The 12,614-nt window shown below is 44.3% G+C and overlaps 4 pseudogenes; all 4 read right to left on the reverse strand.

The window, feature by feature from the left end:
* Positions 1-3,197: 3,197 nt before the first annotated feature.
* On the reverse strand, positions 3,198-3,950 carry LOC123040592 (NAC domain-containing protein 79-like; annotated as a pseudogene).
* Positions 3,951-5,588: 1,638 nt separating this feature from the next.
* LOC123039011 (NAC domain-containing protein 92-like) lies at positions 5,589-6,355 on the reverse strand (annotated as a pseudogene).
* A 1,192-nt stretch (positions 6,356-7,547) lies between these two features.
* LOC123040593 (NAC domain-containing protein 92-like) lies at positions 7,548-8,308 on the reverse strand (annotated as a pseudogene).
* Positions 8,309-11,367: 3,059 nt separating this feature from the next.
* On the reverse strand, positions 11,368-12,277 carry LOC123039012 (NAC domain-containing protein 87-like; annotated as a pseudogene).
* Between the last annotated feature and the right edge of the window lie 337 nt (positions 12,278-12,614).

Genomic DNA, 12,614 nt, shown 5'->3' on the forward strand with positions numbered 1-12,614 from the left:
TTGAGATTGGAGAAAAAATGGTGATGGGGTAATTGGTAAGGAAGGTAGTGATTGTAGAACGAGGTTGCACACTCCGTGATCATCCAGCTGAGTCTCGTTGCTGCTGATATATTTCACACTTTCAAAAATGGTTATAGAAATAATTGGAAGGACCACATGTGTGATACATTAAAAAATCTCGGTTGGCATTTCAATAAATAAACATTAAAGAAACCCACCTGAAAGACATTTTTTGTAGGGGTGTGTGTTATGGTTATTTGACCTACTCTCTCTTCTGTGGATAGGCTGATTTTTCCTTCCATACACAAACACTCAATTTTCCACGACATAAAGAACTTCGACTCAATGACCTCTTCTATCATCTCCTCCCCTCTATCTTTCTGCTCTGCCATCTCTATGGCATCCCAACTTTTCTGGTATACACCACGACAAATATCTTGACACCGCTTTACCATTTTCTGTGGCAAAACTATCGCGATACAGTGTCTCGATTCAGGAAGACATGGCCATGAACAATAGTGCCATGACCACGAGCAGTCAACTATTATTGGGATGTTGCCGATGATTAGGAAGGAACTTGGGAACCACCACAACCAACACCTCATGTATATGCCCTCAAGGGAGGCGTGCACTACTGCAATTTGGAGATGCTTCATGAGGACCGATAGATTGACTAGGGAGAGTTCACTACAATTTCAGGAATGGGTCCTAGTTTGAGCATGTTGGCATTGCTGAGAAATTCATTGAACGGGTCCTCCTCCTCCTCCATGCCTCCATAGGTCGCAACTGCCATATGGAGCACATTCTTTTCCACCAAGTCTTTGTTGAACAACCGAGAAATAACCCAATCGTCTCGCACGCACGCAATAGGTAGGTTGAGAAAAGAACGCGAGGAGAATAAGAAACGGGAATCAAATCTCGAGCGTAACATATGATGCTCCAGCGGTTCAATCGATCAACTCGTCTGAACATGGCGACTAAACCACAAGATTGATTCTTGTCGTACTTTGGCAGAGGGGGTAGGAGATGGGGCAAGTGGCCCACGAGGTGGTACTCGTTCAGCACCCATGGTGTCTTCTGGCCGCTGGTGGCGTGGCCGTGGTAGAAGACGAGCGTCTTGTTCATGCCGACTTGGACCGCGTACCATCCCGTGTCACAGAATATCCCCTTGTCCTTACCCGTTCCCTTCCAATACCACTCCTAGTTGCACGGTTGGTGCGCATGCCCGTCAGGTACTTCCGATCCATGTGCACAAAAAGAAACCACACCTTCGCATCCACATTCACCTCTTCTGCAAAACAAACTAGTCATGAGCACGCTGCCTCATGCCTGCAACTTATCGACAAGTAGTACTACACTTAATCAGGAGATCCCACTGGTCGTTGTTGTTGAGGTTGACGTCGGTGACCACATGACAGGAGAAGTAGGGGTTATAGATCTTGGGAATGATGTAGTGCGTGACCACCTCCTCGTCGGTGGGGTGAAACTAGTACCACGGAGGAAGTGCCAGCTGTAGCTCCTCCAACCCCAGATCCATCACCGCTTAGCTACGCCCTCTTGGATCTACTATCTTCACTTGATATTCTATGGAAGAACCAGATGAAACTAGGGCTGAGGACGAGTAAGAAGAGTGATAGTTGTGGGCAGGTGATTTTGTCTTAACACTTTGGGATTTAGAAGTGCAGTGGGGTGAGGTGGTTATATATGTATTGTGTTGCCGGTCCAGTAGTGTGTAGCAGGTGATAACGAGTTCTAGTGCATCATGCTTAAATTCCACAGAAAATTTTATGTGGCTATCAAATGGTTTGAAAATTATATCATGAAGTGGTGGTGATGGTTCGAACCAGTACCTGTAGAGCACAAAAAAATTAAGTGAAGCCCATTGATCATTAAAAAATGTTTTTCTCAATTCGAAAACCTAATCTTTCCATCTTGTATATTTTGAGTTTAAATTTCATGTAGAAGCTTTGGGCAGTAACAAAACCATATTTGTTTGGTTAATTCAGCCTTCAAGTCATCATTTTCATGTATCAAACTTTATTCTTATTTTGAGGGCCATTCTTAAATATTGGGATTCCAATATGTGATTGATGTTGGAAGCCTCTTCTATGGTAATTGATTAGTTGTGGGGGAGTAGCAGTTTCCTAAATCGACCAAGAAGCATAGGCCTCGCATGATGTTGTCGTGCATGAGTACTACTAAAAAGCGTAATGTGTGACCTCCATAGTTGATGGATGCGATTTTCAAAAACAGTGTTGAATTGAGCTCCTTCCAAATTTCATCCATAGTCTAGTTATTCATAGACTATTTGCACATTATCCTAGCTTTCCTCCTTCGACCCTTTTTTGTCCCTACCATTTTACTTCGAAGTATTTGAGACCGGAGAAAATATGGTGATGCGGTGATTGGTAAGGAAGGTAGTGATTGTACAACAAGGATGCACACTCCTTGGTAATCGGGATGAGTCTCGTTGCTGCCGATGTATTTCACACTTTCAAAAATGGTTCTGGAAATAATTGGAAGGACCACAAGTGTTATACATTGAAAATTCTCGGTTGGCATTTCAAGAAATAAACCATAAAGAAATCAACTTGAAAGAAATTTTTCGTAGGGATGCGTATTATGGTTATTTGACCTACTCTCTCTTTCGTGGCTTGGCTACTTTTTATTCCTTCCATAGACAAACACCCAACTTTCTACGAGACAGAGAATTTATGGACTCAACGACCTCTATTATCATCTACTCTCCTCTATCTTTCTGGTCTGCCATCTCTATCGCATCCCTATTGTTCCGGTATTCACTGTAAAAAAATATCTCGACACCGCATTGCCATTTTCTGTGGGAGTATTGTTGTGATTTAGTGTCTCGATTCAGGAATACGATGACCATGAACAATAGTGCCTTGACCACGAGCTGCCAACTATTATTGGGATGTTGCCGATGATTAGGAAGGAGGTTGGGAACCACCACAACCAACACCTCATGTATATGCCCTCAAGTTAGTAATTCACTACTGCTCTTTCGAGATGCTTCATGAGGACCGATAGTTTCACAAGGGAGAGTTCGCGAGAAATTCTGGAATGGGTTCTTTCTTGCGCCGGTTGGCATTGCTGAGAAATTCATCACTATTGAGCAATTCAACTAGGATGGTGAACGGGTCCTCCTCCACCATGCCCCCGTCGGCTGCAACCGCCATCTAGGGCGCATTCTTTGCCACCAAGTCTTTGTTGAACAACCGACAAGCAACCCAATTGTCTCGCACGCACGCAATTGCTAGGTTGAGAAAAAAAACATGAGGAGAATAAGAAACAAGAATCAAATCTCCAGCGTAACATGTGATGCTCCTGCGGTCCAATCGATCAACTCGTGCGAGGACGGAGATTAGAAAACAAAATCGATTTTTGTCGTATCTTGGCGGATGTGGGTAGCCAATGGGGCAAGTCGCCCTCGAGGTAGTTCTCATTCATCACACACGGTACCTTCTGGCCGCTGGGGGCACGACCATGGTAGAAAATCAGTGTCTTGTTCATGCTAACGAGGACCATGTACCATCCCGTGCCGCAGAATATCCCCTTTCCCTTACCCGTCGCGTTCCACTAGCCGCTTCTTGTGGCCTGGTTGGTGTGAATCCCCGTCAGGTACTTCCGATCAACGTGTACAAAAAGAAACCACTCCTTCTCGCCCGTCTTCACCTTTTATGCCAAACAAACTGGCCGTGAGCACGCTGCTTCAAGCTTGCAAGTTATCGAGGAGTAATACTGCAATTAGTCGGGTGATCCCACCACTCGGTGTTGTTGAGGTTGACATCAGGGACCATGTGACAGAAGAAGTAGGGGTTACAGATCTTGGGGGTGAGGTAGTGTGTAACCACCTCCTCGTCGGTGGGGTCAAACCGGTACCTCAAAAGAAGTGCAAACTGCAGATACATCACCGCTGCCATGTTCGACATCGCTGCACCCTCTCAGATCTACTATCTTGCCTTGATATGCTATGGGAGAAGCAGATGAAACAAGGGCTAAGGACGAGTATGAAGAGCGACAGTTGTGGAGAGGTGATTTTGTCTTAATGCTTTGGGGTTTAGAAGTGAAGTGGGGTGAGGTGGTTATGTAGTGTCCGAAATACCATGCTGTCGGTCTCGTAGTGTTTAACATGTCATGAGGATTTCTAATGCGTCATGCTTAAATTTCACACAAAATATTATGTGGTAATCAAATTGTTTGAAAATTATATCATGAAGTTGTGGTGTTGGTTCGAACTAGTACCTGTAGAGCATAAAACGTTAAGTGAAGCCCATTGATTCATTGAAAAAAATGTTTTTCTCACCTGAAAAACCTTAATCTCTCCATCTTGTATATTTTGAGTTCAAATTTCATGTAGAAATTTTCGGCAGTAACAAAACCATTATTTTTTGGTTAATTCAGCCTTCAAGTCATCATTTTCATGTACCAAACGTTATTCTTATTTTGAAGATCAATCTTAAGTATTGGGATTCAAATAAATGATTGATAATGGATACCTCTTCTATGGTATTTTATTAGTTGTGGGGGAGTACCAGTTTCCTAAATCGACCAAGCAGTATGGGCGTCGCATGATGTTGTCGTGCACTAATACTACTAGAAAGCGCACAATATGTGACCTCCACATGTTACAGAGGCGATTTTGGGAAAATGTGTTGAATTGAGCTCCTTTCAAATTGTATCCATAATTCAGTTATTCATAGACTCTTCTGCGACCTTTCCTCCTTATACCCTTTTGTCCCTACATTTCTACTTTGAAGTATTTGAGATCAGACAAAAAGGGTGATGGGGTGATTGGTAAGGAAAGAACGAGGATGCATACTCCGTGATTCCGATGAGTCTCGTTGCTACCGATGTATTTCACACTTTCCAAAATGGTTCTAGAAATAATTCGAAGGACCACAAGTGTGATACATCGAAAATTCTCGGTTGGCATTTCAATAAATAGACCTTAAAGAAACTCACCTGAAAGATATTTTTCGAAGGGGTGCGTATTATGGTTATTTGGCATACTTTCTCTTTCGTGGATAGGCTTATTTTTTTCCTTCCATACACAAACACTCAATTTGCTACAAGATAGAGAAATTAGACTCAATGACCTCTGCTATCATCTGCTCTCCTCTATCCTTCTGCTTTGCCATCTCTATGGTATCCCAACTTTTCCGGTATTTAGCACGAGAAATATCTCCACACCGCATTCCCATTTTCTATGGCAAAACTATCGCGACTCAGTGTCTCGATTCAGGAAGACGATGACCATGAACAATAGTGCCATGACCACGAGCTGTCAACTATTATTGGGATGTTGCCAATGACTAGGAAGGAGATTGGGGACCATCAGAACCAACACCTCATGTATATGCCCTCAAGGGAGGCGTGCACTACTACCCATTGCAGATACTTCATGAGGACTAATAGTTTGACTAAGGAGAGTTGAAGACAATTTCGGGAATGGGTCCTTGTCTGAGCAGGTTGGCATTGCTGAGAAATTCATCACTGTTGAGAAATTCAATGACGAAGGTGAATGGGTCCTCCTCCTACTCCATGCCCCCGTCAGTTGCAACCGCCATCTAGGGCGCATTCGTTCCCACCAAGTCTTTGTTGAACAGCCGACAAACAACCCAATCGCCTCGCATGCACGCAATAGGTAGGTTGAGAAAACAACACGAGGAGAATAAGAAACAAGAATCAAATCTGGAACATAACATGTGATGCTCCAGCGGTTAAATTGATCAACTCGTCCGAAGACGGAGACTAAAAAACAAAATTGATCCTTGTCATACCTCGGCGGAGGGGGGTAGGCGATGGGGCAAGTCACCCACGAGGTGGTACTCATTCATCACCCATGGTGTCTGCTAGCCACTAGTGGCGCGGCCGTGGTAGAAGACGAGCATCTTTTTCATGCCGACGAGGACCGTGTACCATACCGTGCCACAGAATATCCCCTTGTACTTACGCGTTGTGTTCCAGTAGCCGCTCCTAGTAGGCCGGTTGGTGCGCATCCCCATCAAGTACTTACGATCCATGTGCACAAAAAGAAACCACTCCTTCTCAGCCATATTCATATCTTCCGCAAAACAAGCTGGTCATGAGCGCACTGCCTCATGCCTACAATTTATCGAGGAGTAGTACTGCACTTAATCGGGAGATCCCACAGCTCATTGTTGTTGAGGTTGACATTGGACACCACATGACAGGAGAAGTAGGGGTTACAGATCTTGGGAATGAGGTAGTGTGCGACCACCTCCTCGCTGGTGGGGTGAAACCAGTAGCTCGGAGGAAGTGCCGGCTGTAGCTCCTCCAACCCTAGATCCATCACCGCCACCTTGTTCCACATCGTTGTGCCCTCTTGGATCTACTATATTTCCTTGATATTCTATGGAAGAACCAGATGAAACTGGGGCTAAGGACGAGTAAGAAGAGCGACAGTTGTGGGGAGGTGATTTTGTCTTAACACTTTGGGGTTTAGAAGTGCAGTGGGGTGAGGTGCCTATATATGTAATGTGCTGCCGATCCAATAGTGTGTAACAGGCCATGGCGAGTTCTAATGTATCATGCTTAAATTCCATAGAAAATATTATGTGGTTATCAAATGGTTTTAAAATTATATGATGAAGTTGTGGTGATGCTTCGAAACAGTACCTATAGAGCACAAAAAATTAAGTGCAGCCCATTGATTCATTAAAAAAATGTTTTTCTCACTTCAGAAAGCTAAATCTTTCCATCTTTTATATTTCGAGTTTAAGTTTCATGAAGCAACTTTGGGCAGTAAGAAGACCATTTTTGTTTGATTAATTCAGCCTTCAAGTCATCATTTCCATGTATCAAACTTCATTCTTATTTAGAAATAATTGGAAGGTCCACAAGTGTGATACATTGAAAATTCTCGGTTGGCATTTCAATAAATAATCCTTAAAAAACCCACTAGAAAGACATTTTCCAGAGGGGTGTGTATTATGGTTATTTGGCCTACTCTCTCTTCTCTGGATAGGCTGATTTTTTCCTTCCATACACAAACACTGGATTTGCTAAGAGATAGAGAACATAGACTCAATGACCTCTGCTATCATCTACTCTCCTCTATCCTTCTGCTCTACCATCTCTATTGCGTCCCAACTTCTCCGGTATTTAGCATGAGAAATACCTCCACACCGCATTCCCATTTTCTGTGGCAAAACTGTCGCCATTTAGTTTCTCGAATCAGGAAGACGATGACCATGAACAATAGTGCCATGACCACGAGCAGTCAACAGTTATTGGGATGTTGCCGATGATTAGGAAGGAGCTTGGGGACCACCACAACCAAGACCTCATGTATATGCCCTCAAGGGAGGCGTGCACTACTACACTTTGGAGATGCTTCATGAGGACCGATAGTTTGAATTGGGAGAGTTCCTAACAATTTCGGGAATGGGTCCTTGTCTGAGCAGGTTTGCATTGCTGAGAAATTCATCACTGATGAGAAATTCAACGAGGAGGGTGAACGGGTCCTCCTCCTCCTCCATGCCCCTGCCAGTTGCAACCGCCATCTAGGGCGCATTCTTTGCCACCAAGTCTTTATTGAACAGCCGACAAACAACCCAATCGTCCCGCATGCTCGCAATTGGTAGGTTGAGAAACCAACACGAGGAGAATAAGAAGCAAGAATGAAATCTTGACTGTAACATGCTCTAGTGGTTCAATCGATCAACTCGTCCGAAGACGGACACTAAAAAACAAGTTCCATTTTTGTCGTACCTTGGCGAACGGGGGTAGGTAATGGGGCAAGTCGCCCTCGAGGTGGTACTCGTTCATCACCCACGGTGTCTTCTGGCCGCTGGGGGCACGACCGTGGTAGAAGATGAGCGTCTTGTTCATGCTGAAGAGGACCGTGTACCATCCTGTGCTGCAGAATATCCCCATTTCCTTACTTGTCATGTTCCAATAGCCGCTCCTACTGGCCTGGTTGTGTGCATCCCCGTCAAGTACTTCCGATCCATGTGTAAATAAAGAAACCACTCCTTCTCACCCATCTTCACCTCTTCTGCCAAACAAACTGGCCATGAGCGCGCTGCCTCAAGCGTGCAAGTTATTGAGGAGTAGTACTGCAATTAGTCGGGCGATCCCACAACTCGGTGTTGTTAAGGTTGACGTTGGCGACCATGTGATAGGAGAAGTAGGGGTTACAGTTCTTGGGCGTCAGGTAGTGTGTGACCACCTCCTCATCGGTGGGGTCAAACCGGTACCTGAGAAGAAGCGCCAGCTGCAGCTCCTCCAACCGTAGATCCATCACCGATGCCATGTTCGACATCGTTGCGCCCTCTCGGATCTACTATCTTGCCTTGATATTCTATGGGAGAACCATATGAAACAGAGGCTGAGGAGGAGTAAGAAGAGCGACCGTTGTGGAAGTGGGGTGAGGTGGTTATGTAGCGTCTGAAATACTGTGCTTCCGGTCCTATAGTGTGTAATAGGTCATGATGATTTCTAGTGAATCATGCTTAAATTTCACACAAAATATTATGTGGTAATCTAATGGTTTTAAAATTATATCATGAAGTTGTGGTGGTGGTTCAAACTAGTACCTGTAGAGCACAAAAAATTAAGTGAAGCCCATCGATTCGTTAAAAAAATGTTTTTCTCACTTCATATACCTTAATCTTTCCATCTCGTACATTTTGAGTTCGAATTTCATGTAGAAATTTTGGGCAGTAACAAAACTATTATTGTTTGGTTAATTCAGCCTTCAAGTCATCATTTTCATGTACCAAACGTTATTCTTATTTTGTAGATCAATCTTAAGTACTGGGATTCCAACAAGTGATTGATGTTGGAAGCCTCTTCTATGATAACTTATTAGTTGTGGGGGAGTACTAGTTTCCTAAATCGACCAAGCAGTATGGGCGTTGCATCATGTTGTCATGCACTAATACTACTAGAAAGTGCACAATGTGTGACCTCCACATGTTATAGAGGCGATTTTTGAAAAATGTGTTGAATTGAGCTCCTTCCAAATTGTATCCATAATTTAGTTATTCATAGACTCTTCTCCGACCTTTCCTCCTTCTACCCTTTTTTGCCCTACCATTCTACTTCGAAGTATTTGAGATCGGAGAAAAAAGGGTGATGGGGTGATTGGTAAGGAATGTAGTGATTGTAGAACGAGGATGCACACTCCATGATCATCTTGATGACTATCGTTGCTGCCGATGTATTTCTCACTTTCAGAAATGGTTCTAGAAATAATTGGAAGGACCACAAGTGTGATACATTGAAAATTCTCAGTTGGCATTTCAATAAATAAACCTTAAAGAAACCCACCTGAAAGAAATTTTTCAGAGGGATGCGTATTATGGTTATTTAACCTACTCTCTCTTCCGTGGATAGGGGTGCGTATTATGCTATGAGATAGAGAACATAGACTGAACGATCTCTGCTATTATCTACTCTCCTCTATCCTTCTGCTCTGCCATCTCTATGGCATACCAATTTTCTTGTATTCATCATGAGAAACATCTTCACACCACATTCCAATTTTGTGTGGCAATACTATCATGATTCAGTGTCTCGATTCGGGAAGACGTTAACTATGAACTATAGTGCCTTGACAAGGAGCAGTCAACTATTATTGGGATGTTGCCGATGATTAGGAGCTTGGGAAGCACCACAACCAACACCTCATGTATATACCCTCAAGGGAGTCATGCACTACTACACTTTGGAGATGCTTCATGAGGTTCGATATTTTGACTAGGGAGAGTTCACGACAATTTCGCGAATGGGTCCTTGTTTGAGTAGGTTGGCATTGCTGAGCAATTCATCACTATTGAGCAATTCAACAAGGAAGGTGAATGGGTCCTCCTCCTCCAGGCCCTTATCATCCGCAACCACCATCTAGGGTGCATTCTTTGCCACCAAGTGTTTGTTGAACAACCGACAACAACCTAAACGTCTCGCACGCACGCAATAGGTAGGTTGTGAAAACAACACGAGGAGAATAAGAAACAAGAAGCAAACATCAAGTGTAACATGCGATGCTCCAGGGGTTCAATCGATCAACTCGTCCGAAGACGGAGACTATAAAACAAAATGGATTCTTGTTGTACCTAGGCGGAGGGGGTAGGCTATGGGGAAAGTCGCCATCGAGGTGGTACTCGTTCATCACCCAGGGTGTCTTCTGGCCGCTGGGGGTGCGGTCGTGGTAGAAGACAAGCGTCTTGTTCGTGTCGATGAGGACCGTGTACCATACTGTGCAGAAGAATATCCCATTTTCCCTACCCGCCGCATTCCAATAGCTGCTCCTAGTCACCCGGTTTGTGCGCATCCTCGTCAGGTACTTCCAATCCATGGGCACAAAAAGAAACCACTCCTTCTCACCAATCTTCACCTTTTCTGCAAAACAAACTGGCCATGAGTGCGGTGCCTCATGCCTGCAATTTATCGAGAACTAGTACTGCACTTAGTCGGGAGATCCCACAACTCGGTGTTGTTGAGGCTGACATCAGCGACCGCGTGATAGGTAAAGTAGGGGATACAGATCATGGAGTGAGGTAGTGCGTGATGACCTCCTCGTCCGTGGGGTCAAACAGGTTCCTAAGAAGAAGCGCCAGCTGCAACTCCTCCAATCGCAGATCCATCAACGCCGTGATGTTCGACATTGATGCGCCCTCTCGGATCTACTACTTCGAAGTATTAAAGATCAAAGGAAAAAGAGTGACGGGGTGATTGGCAAGTAAGGTAGTGAATGTAGAATGAGGATGCACACTTCATGATCATCCCGACGAGTCACGTTGCTGCCGATGTATTTCACACTTTCAAAAAATGGTTGTAGAAATAATTGGAAGGACCACAAGTGTGATACATTGAAAATTTTCGATTGGCATTTCAAAAAATAAACGTTAAAGAAACCCACCTGAAAGATATTTTTTTGGAGGGGTGCGTATTATGGTTATTTGACCTACTCTATCTTCCATGGATAGGCTGATTTTTTCCTACCATGGATAAACACTCAATTTTCTACGAGATAGAGAACTTAGACTCAATGACCTCTGCTATCATCTGCTCTCCACTATCCTTCTGCTCTGCCATCTCTATGGCATCTCAAATTTTCAGGTTTTCACCACGACAAATATCTCCACACCAAATTCCCATTTTTTGTGGCAATACTATCGCGATTCAGTGTCTCGATTCAGGAAGACTATGACCATGAACAATAGTGCATTGACCACGAGAAGCCAACTATTATTGGGATGTTAGCGATAATTAGGAAGGAAGTTGGGAACCACCACAACCTTCACCTCATCTTTATGCCCTGAAGGGAGGCGTGCACTACTGCACTTTGGAGATGCTTCATGAGGACCGACAATTTGACTAGGGAGAGTTCACACAAAATTCACGAATGGTTCCTTGCTTAAGCAGGTTGGCATTGCTAAGTAATTCATCACTGTTGAGCAATTCATCGAGGAAGGTGAATGGGTCCTCCACCTCCATGCCCCCATCGTACGTAACCACCATCTAGGCCGCATTCTTGGCAACCAAGTTTTTGTTGAACAATCGACAAACAACCCAATCGTCAGGCACGCATGCAATAGGCAGGTTGAGAATAAAACACGAGGAGAATATGAAACAAGAATCAAATCTCGAGCGTGACATGTGATGCTCAAGTGGTTCTATCGATCAACTCATGTGAAGACGAGGACTAAAAATCAAAATCGATTCTTGTCGTACATTGGCGGAGGGCGGTAGGCGATGGCGCAAGTCGCCCTCAGGGTGGTACTCATTCATCACCCATGGTGTCTTCTGGCCGCGGGGGGCGCGGCCATGGTAGAAGACGAGCATCTTGTTAATGCCGATGAGGACTGCGTACCATCCCATGCCATAGTATATTCCCTTGTCCTTCCTCGTCGCATTCCAATTGTCGCTCCTAGTCACATGGTTAGTGCGCATCCCTCTTACGTACTTCCGATCCATGTGCACAAAAAGAAACCACTCCTTCTCACCCATCTTCACCTCTACTGCAAAACCGACTCGCCATGAGCGCGCTACCTCATGCCTGCAAATTACCGAGGAGTAGTACTGCACTTAGTCGGGACATCCCATAACTTGGTGTTGTTAAGGTCGATGTCGGCGACCACGTGACAGGATAAGTAGGGGTTATAGATCTTGTGGGTTAGGTAGTGCATGACCAGCTCCACGTATGTGGGGTCAAACCTGTACGTCAGAGAAGCGCCAGATGCAGCTCCTCCAACTGTAGATCCATCACCACTGTCATGTTCGACATCGGTGCACCCTCTCGTTTGTACTATCTTGCCTTGATAGGCTATGGAAGAACCAGATGAGACAAGGACTGTGGAGGACTAAGAAGAGACATAGTTTTGGAGAGGTTTTTTTTTCTTAATGCTTTGGAGTTTAGAAATGCAGTGGGGTGAGGTGGTTATATAGCGCCGGAGTACTGTGTTGCCGGTCCAGTAGTGTGTAACAGGTCATGTCGATTTCTAATGCATCATGCTTAAATTTCACACAAAATATTATGTGGTAATAAAATGGTTTGAAAATTGTATCATGAAGATGTGGTGGTGGTTCGAGTGAAGGCCATTGATTCATTAAAAAAATGTTTT

The sequence above is a fragment of the Triticum aestivum genome, chromosome 2B, assembly GCF_018294505.1.
Source record: "Triticum aestivum cultivar Chinese Spring chromosome 2B, IWGSC CS RefSeq v2.1, whole genome shotgun sequence".
NCBI lineage: Eukaryota > Viridiplantae > Streptophyta > Magnoliopsida > Poales > Poaceae > Triticum > Triticum aestivum.